This window comes from Balaenoptera physalus (assembly GCF_965194825.1).
Source record: "Balaenoptera physalus genome assembly, chromosome: 11".
Classification (NCBI taxonomy): Eukaryota; Metazoa; Chordata; class Mammalia; order Artiodactyla; family Balaenopteridae; genus Balaenoptera; species Balaenoptera physalus.
In genome coordinates this window covers 9,002,457-9,018,507 of record NC_138896.1, presented here as the reverse complement: position 1 = coordinate 9,018,507, position 16,051 = coordinate 9,002,457, and the positions used below count along the sequence as shown (strand labels likewise).

General features: G+C 40.9%; 1 protein-coding gene across 8 annotated transcripts in view; it reads left to right on the top strand.

The window, feature by feature from the left end:
• Positions 1-3,639: 3,639 nt before the first annotated feature.
• ADTRP (androgen dependent TFPI regulating protein) overlaps positions 3,640-16,051 on the top strand; it is a 110,440-nt gene continuing 98,028 nt past the window's right edge. For all 8 annotated transcript variants that reach the window (XR_014250874.1, XR_014250875.1, XR_014250876.1 and 5 more), the window contains exon 1: positions 3,640-16,045. The gene's annotated coding sequence lies outside the window, so the exon portion shown is untranslated. The remainder of the gene's footprint in view (positions 16,046-16,051) is intronic.

The window sequence follows — 16,051 nt, the reverse complement described above, 5'->3', positions numbered from 1 at the left end:
GTGAATTAAACCCAATTATAACTACTGATTTAATTGTCATTTCCACTACAGTTTAAACTCCAAGAGGGTAGAACTATGTCTACTATATCTCCAGTGTCTATCACATAGCAATTTCTCAATAAAGATCTGATGGGTAAATGTGGGAGTGCCTGAGTGACTGGCTGAATAAATGGGAAGAACCGCAGAGAATTTACTTCTGCGGTGGTAGTAAGAATTGGCTGGTAGGCTTTCTCTCGCTGATGAGACTGGTTCTTTAAACCCGGAGCATGAGCTCTCCCTCACACACTCTCCAGAATGAGAGAGTTATTAAAAGCCTAATAACTCTCTTCCAGCCTCAGTGTCACTTCCTGCTAATCTCTAGCCACAAGCAAGGTAAAATGTCTAAAACAGACACCTAGTCACCATGTTATTCTCCCAATGACAAACCTCCAGAGATCCTCCACTTGACTCCAAAGTTTGGCATAACATCTAAGGCCCCTTTGGGAGTCTGTCTTCAGCCCATCTTTCCAGCTTTCTTTCCATCACTTACAACCAGCTCCACAACCCAACCCTCCAGACTCTACACTCCATCCATATGGGACTGTTTGCAATTCCTTAAATACTCCAGGCCCTCCTCCATTTTTCCACCAGAACCTCAACTTACCCTTCAAGTCACGGCAGCTCAAAAATTGTCTTGACCATCACACCTCATTTAGAGTGATTCGCGCCTTCTACTGAGATCAACGACACCTTGTTTATAACTCTCTTCCCATACTACATTTTGATTAGGTGTTTCCATGTCTATGGCTCCCCAGACGTACAGAGAGCTCAGAAGTGAGGCTTTGTCTTTGTACAGGTGGTTCCTAGAGAGGAAAGTGCAGCCAGCACATCATAGGTGTTTCAGCAACTGGTAGTTGGACGAATGAGCTTACAGAGTGAGTGGCTGGAGGTGTCTGCTCGGCCACCAGGCTTTGATCCAAGCTTCTTTGCCTGGGTGATCATGCTGGTTACAGACAGTTCCATGGCCCTGTGTCTGCACTGCAAGCAGAGGAGAAACTGTCCATGAATGCTCATTGTATAGGTTATATCTTTTCAGCCACAAAACCGTCCTCTGCTGGTACCAGTAACCTGGAGTGGTAGGTCGGTGACCAGGAGGTCCCCAGGATATCATCCTCTGCAAGAGACTAAGAGGTTTAAATCTGAGATGCTAGCCTTTGCATCAGCCTGACCCACTGTCACCCTGGCTTTGTTGTTCTGACTAATTTGCCTTGCTGTGCAGGCTAATTTAAGAGAAAACACACAGTTGATGATGATATGAAACTGATGACTGCACACCATTCCATCAAGGCACAGTCCTAAGAGGGGGCAGAAATGATGTTGTTGTTTTTAAAGTCCAGCAATGTTGAGGATACGACCAGACATGCTCCCTCTCAGCTGAGAAATATTCCCCTCTCCTTTGTGGAAAGTAGGAGGATGACAGCAAACTTTCATCTTCCCTAACAAGGTAACTCAGACATTTTCCTCAGGGAATGGCAACTGATCATTTGGCTCTGCTCAAGGATAATGTAAAGTGTATAAAAGCGCTCACAGGCCCCACTCTTTATAGCCGCCTCCTTTGAACGCATGTGAGAACACACAGGATGTTCTTCATTAGACAGGGAGCCCACTTATGATTTTTATTCCTAAAGGCTCTTGAGTCCTGGGAGCTACGACAAGAGGCCATTTCTTCTCTATAATGCAGACCAAAAGAGCTCTTCTCAGGCCCCCAGACATGCCCCCAACCTAACTACTCTGGTCGACATTCCTCTCTACTCTCTGGACTCTTAAAAGCTCTTTCTGCCTGAAGCGTACTGCAGAACATTTATTATAGATTATATTGGGTCATGTGCTCTCCTCCTACGTTGCACAGTGTTTCAGGTAGATTTAAAACTTCTGAAGGACAGAGGACCCACCACGTACGTCTTTGGTAACCCCTAGCATGCCTAGCACAATGCTGAGTACATACATCATGCTCAATAAACAATTCGAGTGACACATTTCTAAACACAAGGTATAAAAAGGATGTGTGAGAGAAGATTAATCATGTCAACTTCTTTTTAGGCAGCTTTATAAGAAGCTATCACCAATTTATAACTTAACAGTATTTCTTTTTGTAACCTAGATAACAAACAATGTTCCGTGATCAATGACACATGCAGTTTCCCGTCAACCTGAAGCTGGTCCCCTAGCCTGTGCTAACATGGGATTGTTTTTAACAATAGGATTAAAACAGCATCACATTCTTGAACCTAACCAGGATACATCTACCTGAGGAATTCTGTGTGTCATTCTGTTGTCAAACCTTAAGAAAAATAACTGAGAGCTACAGAGACCTGTGGGAAAGCATTTTCGAAGAGTAAAGAGATTAGATGCACTGTTTTAAGAAAACCAGTTGACATACTACAATTCTTTATTCAGACTACAAAAAGGATAATAACATATACAAAGTTTATAAAATCACAAAGATAAAAATTGAGTGACCACAGAATTACCTACCAAAAGCTATAATTCTACCATCTAAAGACACTTGACAAACAGCAGGCTTGGAAAATCCCTCATTTAGTGATCATGTGATTAAAGACATATATAGACCTTAGAAGGACTGGAATCAATTAATGGTGCACAGAACCACAATATATTATTTAAGGAAATCAGGAACACTTGAGGTTCTCGTGCTGAAAGCCAAATTACCATGTCTTCTCACAAAAATCTTACTTGCTGGCCTCCTCAGACATATAAGATTGAGGCAATGAGGGTATTGTGTTTTGCTATTATTATATGTTTTAAAATCTTTACCTCCAGTTTGAATTTCTTTTTCTTTCCCTGGATTCCTACAGAATCTTATCTGTACCAACAATATAGTAAATAATCTGTATACTCTGTGCCTTTTATTATAAATATGTGCATGTCATTTGCCCTACAAGGTTTAGAGGTCCTTAATGACAGAAATAATGATGATAAGGATGATGATGATATAATAAAAGCTAACATTTATTATACTTTTACTATGTGCCATGCTTTACAGGGTTTCATTGAAGTAGATTCACTTAATCACAATGCACTCATCTTTGTATGTCTATTAGGCCTAATAGTACTCGAATAAAATTATCTGTGAAATCAACAAATAGTAAGCAAGTTCAGTTGTTTATTTTCCCTTTGAGTAACATGGGCACATGGGCAGATTTGATTGAGATCCAAATACGTGACTGGTTTTTCTCCTCCTCTGAAATTTTCAGAAGTCTCTTCTACCAGGCAGGAAGGGTCACGTCTTCCGATGACACAGTTTCCTCCAAGTCCCTACTGCAGTGGTAGCTACCTAATAGGTTCTCAGAAAATGCCCTTGACTTAAATATTCCACAGCACCAATTATGAAAAGTGACTTAGCATAAGCAATGATGATAGACTGAGCTGCTGTGGGTTATAGACAGTGAACGTGCTACCACTTCAAATTTATAAGTGTCAGGAAGATCATGAGGGATATATATATATATATATATATGAAAATTTACATGTTTCAAATAAGCCCTGTAATGAGTTTGAGAGGTCCCTGTGTGTTTCTAACTAATTTGACTACATCATTGTAGTCAATCTAAAATGCTCTAAAATGCCTGGGTGGCTCTAAAATGCCTGGGTTTGAAACCTTTTAATACCAAGAAAATAGTAAAAGAGAAACTGTGTGTGTTATTCTAACACTCTAAAAGGCTTAAAAATAAATCGCAAATATCCTAAAGAAACTCCCGCTCTTGGGGAAATTACTAACTTGTGAGTAATGTGAAGACATTCTCAATAGATTTCCAGTTACATATCCCGTGGTCTTCATTGTTTACTCTTTAATTAAAGTGGGTCCATCCCTTGTGTCTCATGGACTCCCAAATACGCAGAATGGCCCAACAAAAATAATCACTCTTCCCACTCCCCTTTCTGCCCTACCCCTCATCCCTTCCAGCACATTTTCCTGGGGTTACAGTCTCCTGAGGGAACTTGCCCTGGGCCAGTGGAGGTTGGGAGGAGAGGGGTGAGGGAACAGAAAGCAAGGGAACCATGGCAACTTTGAGCTCCCTCACTACCCTGAAAAGTTCTGAAATGGCCTATCTTTGTAACAATCTACGGAATTTGCCTCAAAGAGAAAGTTGGAGAGTTCTCTCCTTTTCTGATGAGGGGAATCTTAGATCCTGGTCTCAGAGTTTGCCCGTTTCTTTTTAGTGGTGGGCGGGAAGTCAAGTGGCTGAATTCCCAAGCCTTCTGGATCTATGTGAAAGTTCTCAGCCTCTACCCAAGCCTTTTTCTCTGCCAAGTGGTGCGATAAAACTTGTGAGAACAGGTTTGCTTTGCGAGGTAGCTGATGCATCTGCACCCATTTCTGGCAGAAAACCAAAGTAAAAAAGAATTTGGAGAAACCTTACAAATATCGTAAGGGGCTTGATATGAATTTCCTTTAGAAATTTAATGATTGTTCAAGGAAATGTGATTTTTGTTTGACCTTTATCTAGGCAGTTTCTCCCCAATCACAGCACTCACACTTAGCTATAATTCAGCTTAACCAGCCAAGACCCAGGCAAACCACTTTTATTTGGATGAATTATAAGACTTTTACCAATTCAACATGATTGGCATGTGGCGTAGGAGGTCTTTTGCAACAATGACCTTCTACAATAATAAAACCTTAGAACTGTATGAGCGTCGGAGATTTCAAAAGACTTCGACATGAGTTATCACTTTTAATCCTAGGAGAGAATTGCTCCAACTGTCCAATAAATTCATTGATTCTAATATATCAGTAAAAGAAATATTTTCTATTTTCCATCCTTTCCCTTTAATAAGAAAAAGAACCAAAAGGGAAATATGTATTCTTGTTATCCCTTCAGAAATGCAGAGGGGACACAGCTAGCTGTTGCATCCTTCAAAGGGCTGAGGTCTCAACCAGCCCTTGGTGATGTCACCGTGATCAGTTTTAACTTTTGCTTACCCTTCCACTCAGACCCAAGGGAGCAGCCACAAGGATTGTCAGTCACTGAGAAGCGGGGCTCCCTCCACCTTCCACTTCTTGGTTCTGCTGTGAAAAGCCCACAGTTATCCAACACACACTTGGTGGAGAAACCAAGCAAGCCTCAAGATAACCAGCCAATTCAGACTTATAAAGTGCTTTACTGATTACCTCACTGAACTCTTAAAACAATGCTTTGGGGCAGATATTATTACTCGTCATTTTACAGACGAAAAGTCAGAATTTTAGTGAGATTGAAAGTAACTTGCGGGCTTCCCGGGTGGCGCAGTGGTTGAGAGTCCGCCTGCCAATGCAGGGGACACGGGTTCGAGCCCTGGTCTGGGAAGATCCCACATGCCGCGGAGCAGCTCAGCCCGTGCGCCACAACTACTGAGCCCACGTGCCGCAACTACTGAAGCCCGCGTGCCTAGAGCCCCTGCTCAGCAACGAGAGAAGCCATTGTAATGAGAAGCCCGCGCACCACAACAAAGAGTAGCCCCCGCTCACCGCAACTAGTGGAAGCGCGCACACAGCAACAAAGACCCAATACAGCCAAAAATAAATAAATAAAATAAATTTATTAAAAAAAAAAAGTAACTTGCACAAAGTCAGGTAGAACTTGGACTGAACCCATGTCTCACGGCTCGCTGACAATGGAATAAACTCACCACATCCTTCAAAGCATGTTCTGTGGGCCAGCAGCACCAGCATCACCTGGGAGTTTGCTAGAAATGCAGAGTCTTGGGCACTCCCCAGAACTGCTGAATCTGCATTTTATCTAGATCCCAGGAAGTCTGTATGCACAGTAAAGTGTAAGACGTACTGCTCTACAAAATAACTATCTCCAGCCAAGGGGAAGCTCAGCTGAAGCTCCAAATGCAGAGTAACCAAATGAGAGGGATGTGTCCCTAGGAGGAACACTACGGCAAGCTCATGCTAATTTTGTATTATTCATCTGTAGTTAACCCCAAAATTTAAATCCCTCCAGCTCTTCCAAGTCTAGTAAAACAGAATCTCACCCTCTACGGGGCAGATGGACCTCTGCTCAATGCCTCTGCTTGTGATGGGGGGATGGGAAGCATTGTTTTCATGTGAATCTTTCTGAAGATCCCTAATGAAAAGACGCTCATCACTCCTGCTAATATGGAGTCCTAGTTGATGTCACTTTTAAGAAAACCCATTTAGCTTGAATATTGTTGGAGATATTCACAGATAAGCAATAGTGATTTTTGCTTGAACAAAAGTTAACTGGTAGCTGTAGGGAATGGGAAAGGGTTTGGGGGAGAGGGCTGTAAAGACTCCCACGGGAACAAGGACGAAAGCTGCCTCTGACTTCATTCTCCTGCTCACTGAGCATCCCCTACAAAAGAGGGCTGAACAGGCCACTTAGGGTCTGCCTTTAAGGTGTCATAATCCAAATAAAAATGTTTCTGGAGTCTTTTCACCTTCTATCCTTCCCACTTTCCCAAAGAAGTAGTCAGGAAACCAAACGGCATGATTTCAGAGATTGGGAAAGTCCAATTATGCAAAATGCACCCCACACCCCTGCCATCACCTGTCCTCCAATTCCAGGAATTCTATTAATTAGTGTTTCTGCTCTAGGTAATTTTTTTATTTCTCACAATTGGAATAGTTCTCCTTTTCATGACGTTGGCTAGGGTGCTGGGACAGCTAGAAGATTCAAAATGGCCTCAGTCACACGGATGCTAATTGGTGCTGGTGGCTGCCTGGGAGCTCAACTAGGCTATTAGCTGGGAGCTTCAGTTCTCTTCCATATGGGTTTGTCCACGTGTCTGCTTGGGCTTCCTAACAGTATGGTTGTTAGATTCTAACAAGGAGCTTTCCAAAAAGTAAAGGCAAGTAAAAGTTAAGACCTTGCCTTGGAGGTACACAGTGTAATTATGAAACATCATATTAGTCAAAAGAGGTCACTGCCCCAGCCTAGATCCAAAGAGGGTAGAGAGGGAAATAAGCTCCACCTCTTTATGAGAGAGTAGCAAGATCACAGTGCAAGAGAGCTGTAGAATGAGAGATATTGTTGGAGACACCTTGAAAACATGATCTACCACACGCCATTTTAAAAGTCCTCTTGCACGACACGAACTGTTTAAAACAGCAGGAAAGACGATTATAAGGACAATAGTATTTGAAAACAAAACAAAACAACAACAGCAGGATAAAGATTATGATATCACTTTAAGAAAATAGAGGGTGGGATGCCTGAGATTTTGATAGCCCTCAAATGTGTCATAGAGGTACATTCCTACTCAACGGATCCAACACATTCCTAATCAGTGTACGGGGTGAAGAAAGGTCAGGGTTCATTTTCACTACTTGATTGAAATTATCAGTTGGTATTGCCAACTAATGGAGCACTGCAAGTGTATTACCCTATAGCAATACATGGTGTGCACTCCCCACCGCTAGCACTAGACTAAGTATAGTGGGTTGCATAGGAAGAAAAGGGCCAGTCCTTGCCCTCTAGCACTTGCATACTTAGATGTATGTTTGAAATGAGAATCCCATTTGGATGGAGCTCCCAAAAGTCTACCTAGTCACATACTTCTGAGTTTAACAAACTCTTGAATCACTTAAGGAATCACTGCTTATCTTGCTACAATGCTTTAAGAAGGAATGGTTGGTGGAACCTGATCTAGGGTGAGGTACAGACCACTCTTCTGGAGGAACAAGTCATAGTAGCATGATCAAATTAAAATTGGAGGCTCTATGCGGGTTCAGAGGGAGAAGGCAGAATCTTGAAGATGTTATCCAGGCATGTGACTCCCAATTGCCTGGCTCCTTGTCATTAACAACCTGGTGTAAGATCAGAAGCTTTGTTGGATGATCTGAACCTGGACAAAAATAACATTTTCAAGCACCTTGTTACAATAAACTCTGGCAAGAGTACAGCTGGCACTCTGTAAAGTAACCTGGGCATTTTTATCAGAGTAACAGACAATAATATGATTTGCTGTTGGCATAATATAAAATCTATTCATTTTTTAAAATAAAAAAGTACATAATTATGTAAGTGTCTTATGGTAAGCATTCTTCCAAGATAGGGAAAGTCTCCATGTCTCCAGATTTCTGGATAGAGTTTATATCTTACATAGATTTATGACAATGATGAGATTTGGTCCTTTGAACTTCCTGACATGGAGTGTCTAGTACAAGCTTCCTACTTGGATTGAATGGTCACCCTTGGGCATCCTAGCTTGTGTGGGAACAGCAAACACATAATAGGCATTCAGCAATTGCTACTGAATGGATAATTTCACGATTGGAACAGACACGACTGATTAATTGGACTTCCCAGGTCTCCCCATCTGCCCCCAGCTCCCATCTTACACACACGTACCTACCATTTGAGTTGCCTTCAAAGGCCCAAGAGACTATAAGCTGCTTCAGATTCAGAGGCATTTCAAACCAAAAACATAGTAAATATTGCTAAATCAAAACCACACAGACTGCATTCATTCAGTCTACTACTTTGGAACAGTTGCTTTCCAGAGCAAGACACGCAGTGGTTATAAGTAAGAAATAGGGCTCAAGTGGAAAATATTTATAAAGGGAACAAAAAGCAAATGGTGTCGTGTTTGCCAATGACATCTTGGAGAACCAGTGGGTATTAAAAGAGGGAAGACAAAGAGGCCTGATATTATAATATGCCTTTCTTTCAAGCACACACATACACACAACCAAAATAAGGCAAGCCCCTTTCAGACACTGAAAGGGGGAACACTTCTGGCAGAAATAATTGCTCTATACTTATTGCTGCTGGAGTTGTGGCTCAACAGGGGAACAGAAGGTACAAAAGGCAATAAGGTAGAGCTGCAAGGGGGACCAATGGGCATTGAACAATTCGCAAAAGGCTCAGTGTGTTCTACCTGGAGAGAAGAGTGTATATTTTAAAATATCACATTTAATTAACACTTGAAGAGAGGAACCTAATGGCTCACACCAGTGATTCTAGGCAGCTTTTGTATGAAACAGAGGAAGGGGAAAAACCCTGATTAGGCACTGGCCTTAAGCACAGTTTCCTTGGATTTCCTTTTTCCTCTTTACCATATAATAACATGGCTGAAAATTAGTTCTGACAGCTAATCAGAGTGAGTGGCTCTTTCTTTTCTTCGAGTGGTTAACACGTACTGTGCATTGTGCCAATACACCTACTGCTGAATGGCTGTAGGAAGGAAGGAACTGATGAGTTATTTCGTTACAGGCAGCTCTGTACCTCCTTTCAGCTGAATCAGAGGACTACTGTGGTACTTGGGTCCGTTATGTGTCTGAGGGCAACCTAAGAATGTCAGGAGCAGCTCTGCTAATATGGTAGATTCCCCTCTGACCTACTGGACCTTATGTACCTGCACTCCCCACGCCCCCATGCCCCACACCCATCCCGCTCCAATGCCTCCCACTCATAGATACTGCTGCTTCTGAGAGCACACTGGAAATGTGTACTATAAAGATGGAGTGTTGAACTAAATTTAGGCTGTTAAATGATAAAGCAGGAATTAGCTAAAGACAAAAGAACAAGTCAGTAGAAGGAAAGAAATCATAAAGATCAGAGCAGAAATAAATGAAATAAAAATGAAGAAAACAATAGCAAAGATCAATAAAACAAGAAGTTGGTTCTTTGAGAAGATGAACAAAATTGATAAACCTTTAGCCAGACTCATCAAGAGAAAAAGGGAGAGGATGCAAATCAATAAAATTAGAAATGAAAAAGGAGAAATTACAACTGACACCACCAAAATACAAAGGATTATAAGAGACTACTACAAACAACTATATGCCAATAAAATGGACAACCTGGAAGAAATTGACAAATTCTTGGAAAGGTACAATTTTCCAAGACTGAACCAGGAAGAATTAGAAAATATAAACAGACCTATCACAAGTAATGAAATTGAAACTGTAATTAAAAATCTTCCAACAAACAAAAGTCCAGGACCAGATGGCTTCACAGGTGAATTCCATCAAACATTTAGAGAAGAGCTAATACCTATCCTTCTCAAACTCTTCCAAAAAATTGCAGAGGGAGGAACACTCCCAAATTCATTCTATGAGGCCACCAACACCCTGATACCAAAACCAGACAAAGATATCATTAAAAAAATAAAATTACAGACCAATATCACTGATGAACATAATCCAAAAATCCTCAACAAAATACTAGCAAACAGAATCCAACAACACATTAAAAGGATCGTACACCATGACCAAGTGGGATTTGTCCCAGGAATGCAAGGATTCTTCAATATATGCAAATCAATCAATGTGATACACCATATTAACAAATCAAGGAATAAAAACCATATGATCATCTCAATAGATGCAGAAAAAGCTTTTGACAAAATTCCACACCCATTTATGATCAAAACTCTCCAGAAAGTGAGCACAGAGGGAACCTACCTCAACATAATAAAGGCCATATATGACAAACCCACAGCAAACATCATTCTTAATGGTGAAAAATTGAAAGCATTTTCACTAAGATCAGGAACAAGACAAGGATGTCCACTCTCACCACTCTTATTCAACATAGTTTTGTAAGTCCTAGCCATGGCAATCAGAGAAGACAAAGAAATAAAAGGAATACAAATTGGAAAAGAAGAAGTAAAACTGTCACTGTTTGCAGATGACATGACACTATACATAGAAAATCCTAAAGATGCTGCCAGAAAACTACTAGAGCTAATCAGTGAATTTGTTAAAGTTACAGGATACAAAATTAATGCACAGAAATCTCTTGCATTCCTATACACTAACAAGGCAAGATAAGAAAGAGAAATTAAGGAAACAATCCCAGCTACCATCGCAACAAAAAGAAAAAAATACCTAGGGATAAACCTACCTAAGGAGGCAAAAGACCTGTGCTCAGAAAACTATAAAACACTGATGAAAGAAATCAAAGATGACAAATAGATGGAGAAATGTACCATGTCCTTGGATTGGAAGAATCAATACTGTGAAAATGACTATACTACCCAAAGCAATCTACAGATTCAATGCAATCCCTATCAAACTACCAATGGCATTCTCACAGAATTAGAACAAAAAATTTTACAATTTGTATGGAAACACAAAAGACCCTGAATAGCCAAAGCAATCTTGAGAAAGAAAAACAGAGCTGAAGGAATCAGGCTCCCCAACTTCAGACTATACTACAAAGCTACAGTAATCAAGACCATATGGTACTGGCACAAAAAGAGAAATATAGATCAATGGTACAGGATAGAAAGCCCAGAGATTACACACACATATATGGCCACCTAATTAATCACAAAGGAGGCAAGAACATACAATAGAGAAAAGACAGCCTCTTTAATAAGTGGTGCTGGGAAAACTGGACAGCTATATGTAAAAGAATGAAATTAGAACACTCCATAACACCATACACAAAAATAAACTCAAAATGGATTAAAGACCTAAATGTAAGACTGGACAATATAAAACTCTTAGAGGAAAACATAGGAAAAACACTTGTTGACATAAACCACAGCAAGATCTTTTTCAATGCACCTCCTAGAGTAATGAAAATAAAAACAAAAATAAACAAATGGTACCTAATTAAACTTAAAGGCTTTTGCACAGCAAAGGAAACCCTACACAAGACGAAAAGACAACCCACAAAATGGGAGAAAATATTTGCAAACAAAGCAACAGACAAAGGATTAATTTCCAAAATATACAAGAACAGCTCATGGAGTGCAATATCAAAAAAACAAACAACCCAACCAAAAAATGGGCAGAAGACTTAAACAGACATCTCTCCAAGGAGGACATACAGATGGGCAAGGGGCACATGAAAGGATGCTGAACATCACTTTATTGGAGAAATGCAAATCAAAACTACAGTGAGGTATCACCTCACCCCGGTCAGAATGGCCATCATCAAAAAATCTACAAACAATAAATGCTGGAGAGGGTGTGGAGAAAAGGGAACCCTCTTGCACTGCTGGTGGGAATGTAAATTGATACAGCCTCTGTGGAGAACAGTATGGAGGTTCCTTAGAAACTAAAAATAGAACTACCATATGACCCAGCAATCCCACTACTGGGCATATACCCTGAGAAAACCATAATTCAAAAGCCCACATGTACCCCAATGTTCACTGCAGCACTATTTACAATAGCCAGGACATGGAAACAACCTAAATGTCCAATGACAGATGAATGGATAAAGAAGATGTGGTACATATATACAATGGAATATCACTCAGCCATAAAAAGGAATGAAATTAGGTCATCTGTAGACATGTGGATGGACCTAGAGTCTGTCATACAGAGCAAAGTAAGCCGGAAAGAGAAAGAAAAATATCGTATATTAACGCATATATGTGGAATGTAGAAAAATGATACAGATGAACTTATTTGCAGGGCAGCAATAAAGATGCAGACGTAGAGACCGGACATGTGCACACGGGGGGAAGGAGGGGGTGGGACGAACTGAGAGATTAGGATTGACAAATATATACTACCATGTGTAAAACAGACAGCAAGTGGGAACATGCTATAAAGAACAGGAAGCTCACCTCGGTACTCTGTGATGACCTAGGTGGGTGGGGTGGGGTGGGAGGGAGGTCCAAGAGAGGGGATATAGGTATACATATAGCTGATTTGCTTCATTGTACAGCAGAAACTAACTCAACATTGTAAAGCAATTATACTCCGAAAAAAGAGACAAAAGAACAAAATCAAATCAAACTCTCTCTTAAAGAGAAGAGCTTGGGACCCAAGAGATTGACTCAGAATAGGACCAGCATTTGTGTGTAATGGGCAGATCTGAGTTAAGGTCATCCCAGGTGAGTGGGCAGGAGTTTCCCTCCCCAAAGAGTGTCCTTTACTTGGCTGAAGGGAGTTTGTTTGCCTCACCAAGAATTTTGTTTTTATAGTTTGGAATGCAAAAGAATGATCATTGCTAAAAGGGCTGTGACAGAATGGAGTGGAGGTAAAGAGCTTTAAGATTCTCCAGATGAAAGCCATGCAAAGGGGTACAATGATTGCCCCACCAATTAAAAATAATAGCAACAGCAAAGTGGCCAAAGGGGAGGTATCTGGGCCAAACACAGCCCACAGGATTCCAAAACCTGCCCTAGGGCTGGATCTCATTTGAAATCCCAAAGAATGTCCCTGAGACTGCAGTTCCTGACATGTCCCCTTCCTAGGGAAGGAGCCCGGGGAAAGGATTCTGAGCTTAATAGGGCAACGTGACAAGGCAAGACCTGAACTGTGGCAGCTCCCACTAAGCCTAGGGCAGCTATGTCCAAGCAAACAAGCTGGGGTGCTTGGTCATGCCCCAATCAGGCTCTTGGCTGAGATCCTGGAAAGTTTCCCTTTCAAGTTGTCTTTCGAGGGAGGAATGGGCACTCATATTCTCCAGTACAGTTCTCCTTGGCCCTCTGGAGGGAGATGAGCCCCTGAAACAAGAATGAGTCTTCTTTAGCACAAATGTCCTGGCATTTTAGGGCTGTGTTTTGCTATGTCTATGCTAGAAGGTCAAAGAAAAAAGGAAAACCAAGGCTTCAAAATCACTTTAAAAATGCACAGGCTGTATTTTGGCTGGATGGACACTTGTCCTATTTTTTTCATTGTGGTAAAATACACATAACAGAAAACTTATATTTCAATCATTTTGAAGTGTACAATTCAGTGGCATCAAGTACATTCATAATGCTGCTCAACCATCACCACCATCTGGTTTCAGAACTTTTTCATCACCACGAAAGGAAACTTGTACCCACTGGCAATAACTCCCTCATTCCTACCTCCCCCAGCCCCTGGCATTCACTAATCTGAATTCTATTTCTATAGATTTGCCTCTTCCTATGTTTCATATAAATAGAATTACACATATCTGGCCTTTCGTGTCTGGCTTCTTTCACTTTGCATAATGTTTTCAAGGTTCATCCATGTTTTGGCGTGTACTTTATTCCTTTTATGGATCACTAATATTCCATTGTATGGATAAAGCCCATTTGGTTTATCCACCCATCAGTTGATGGACATTTGGGTTGCTTCCACCTTTTGCATACTGTGAATAATGCTGCTATGAACATTTGAGTACTAGTTTTTGTTTGAACATTTGTTTTCAATTCCTTTGAGTACATGCCTACAAGTGGAATTGCTAGGTCCATATGACAATTCTATATTTAACTTTTTAAGGGACTACTAAACTATTTTCTATAGATACTGTACCATTTTACATTCCCACCAGCAATATAGGAAGTTTCCAACTGCTCCACATTCTCACAACACTTGTTATTTTCTGTTTTATTATCGCCATTCTTGTGAATTTGAAATGGTATCTCATTATGGTTTTGATTTGCATTTCCCTAATGACTAAGGATGTTGAGCATATTTTCAAGTGCTTGATGGCTATTTGTATATCTTCTTTGGAGATATACAAATAACTATTCAAGTCCTTTGCCTATTTAAAAATTTTTTGTTGTTGCTGAGTTGTAGGAGTTTTTAAAAAATATATTCTAAATATTAGACTCATCAGATATGTGATTTACAAGTAATTTTCTCCCATTTAATGGGTTGTTTATGTACTCTCTTCATTGTCCTGTTTTTAAAGAGAAGATACCAAACAAAGCACTCAGATGCTTTTAAGAAAGGAGTACCAAATAAGACAGTAACGGTCATAACAGTTCTGAGCTAAGGAAAGTCTCCATGCTGTCACTTTTTTACTCTCCTGGCCTCCAGGAGGAGGCCTCCGACGTCTCCCTGAAATAACTAGAGCAACAGTAAGTTGTGTAAAGACTCCATGTGCCAGACAGGGTGCCGAGTGCCTTAACTGCACTTTCTCCCATTCTTGTAGCTACCCTGCAACATTAAGTGTTATTACTCCCATTTTACAGATGAGGAAACTGAGGTGCAGAGGTGTTAATGAATGACCAAAGGTCTCAATGCTCACAAACAACAGAGTCAGACTCCAAAGCCAGGTCTGTCAGACCCCTTCCTACTCACCCACAGGTTTGTTAAATTTTGTTCTGGGGAGCTTTAGGGCCTCCATGTGGGTGCCTCTGGGGCCTTCCTGGACATAGAGAGGAGGATCAGTGGAGGGTATGGGTCTCTGGGGCCAGCACCCACTCCAACCAGAGCAGCTCTGCTTTGATCTCTTTTATAATTTGGGGCTCAGGGGTAGAACTTTGAAAAAAAAGAGGCTTCCGGTGCTTTAAAAAAAATGTTTGAAAACCACTGCTAAATCATGCTGCTTCACGGGAGGAAAACCCAAAGCTCTTGCAGCTTCTTGTAAAACAGAGGTTTAGTTAAAGGAAAATCAGTTCTAAATGGGGAGTTGTTGTTCAATAGGTATAAAGTTTCAGTTATGTTAAATTAATAAGCTCTAGAGATCTGCTGTACTTGCCTATAGTTAACAATATAGTGTTGTGTGCTTAACATTTTGTTAAGAGTACAGATCTCGTGTTAAATGTTCTTACCACAAAAAAAACAAAAACAATTAAAAAAAAAAAGCCTAAGGGATACAAGGAAAAGTTGGGAGGTGTTGGAAATGTCTATTACCTTGATTACAGTGATGGTATCATAAGACTTTGCATATGTCTGAACTCATCAATTTGTACACATTAGATATGTGCAGTTCTCTGCATATCGCTTATACCTCAATGAAGCAATTTCAAAAAAAAAGGAAAACCGCTCCTTGGCTTCATTGATAGAAACCTTTTGTGTTGCACTCGCACACACCCACCCCCAAAGATGCACCCACTCTCCCTCATCGCCCCATTCCTGTACTTTCCTACTTCAGGTGGGTGATGCCAGCTCCGGAGGGCGCTGCCTCTGAACTCCCACTCACCAAAAAAAAAAAAAAAAAAAAGTGGCTCTTGCTGGCGAGCGCACCCACACTGCCTGGCAGCCACAACTGTCACCATTCATCAGTCAGGTATGCTGCCTGCTCACCTTTGAGGGCATTCTCACAGCCAAGCAGCCAAACCAGAGCCACCTTTCTTGTTTTTTATTTTGCAACTTAGCATGAGGACCGTGCTTAGGAACAGAGCCATCCTGTGGAAACCACACAAGGTGAGG